Source organism: Dermacentor andersoni, chromosome 4, assembly GCF_023375885.2.
Source record: "Dermacentor andersoni chromosome 4, qqDerAnde1_hic_scaffold, whole genome shotgun sequence".
Taxonomy (NCBI): domain Eukaryota; kingdom Metazoa; phylum Arthropoda; class Arachnida; order Ixodida; family Ixodidae; genus Dermacentor; species Dermacentor andersoni.
This window is the reverse complement of record NC_092817.1, coordinates 180638537-180639399: the sequence shown is the minus strand read 5'-3', so window position 1 is coordinate 180639399 and position 863 is coordinate 180638537. Positions and strand designations below refer to the sequence as shown.

The following is an 863-nucleotide window of genomic DNA, read 5'->3' as shown; positions in this document are numbered from 1 at the left end:
TCCGCACCGAACGGTAGCCGCAAGTAGAATCCACTATACTAACGAGGAGACATGGCAGGCGTCAGTTAAAGCACTATATACACGATGGGAATAAAAGTGCAAAAGCTTTCGCACAACTTCGTTCGCAAGCTCGAGAAGGATACAGACAGATACTGCAGATAATGGACGCGGGCGCACCTACGTGTGTCTGAAAAAAAAAGTAAGAACATTACTCCCCGTCGGGGAATCGAACCCCGGTCTCCCGCGTGACAGGCGGGGATACTGGCCACTATACTAACGAGGAGTTTTTTTTTCTTTATTGCCGGTCATTGGCCCGGATAAAAAATACACATCCACAAATAATCAAAAGGCACACTCACAATATGTTAAAAACGACCGCAGAGACTTGTGCGGCTGCGCTTGTGCTAAAATTCCCTTATCGCCAATAATAATTCCACACGTGGCAACCACTCTGGGATACACTCCAGCAACTTTTTTTCGTCTACAAAGTTCCGTATGCTTTCTTTAAAATACTGGCGAGCCGCTCTTGCATCGAGATCGGTGTGCCTTACCGCCATTCTACATATCCAAATGCTATGCAGGGCAATAAGCATGATCACATCGAATGGGGTACCATCATCACTTTCTGTTGGCAAGTAGCGAATCCCATACGCATCTAGGGGGAAATACTTTTTGATTGTGCGCTGGAGCACATCCCAGAGGAAAACGGCACCCCAACAATGCAGAAAAACATGTTCAATAACCTCCTCCTGCTTGCAAATTGTACAATGAGTGCCCCAAGGAACAAAGAAACCTTTTTCAGCCAGCCACGGTTTGTCAGTCAGCGTTCCGGAGTGCAATTTAAAAAAGAACGACTTAGCGCC

At 46.6% G+C, this 863-nt stretch overlaps 1 non-coding gene across 1 annotated transcript; it reads right to left on the bottom strand.

The window, feature by feature from the left end:
• Positions 1–211: 211 nt before the first annotated feature.
• TRNAD-GUC (transfer RNA aspartic acid (anticodon GUC)) lies at positions 212–283 on the bottom strand. The gene has a single exon. It is a non-coding gene; the product is annotated as a tRNA-Asp (tRNA).
• Between the last annotated feature and the right edge of the window lie 580 nt (positions 284–863).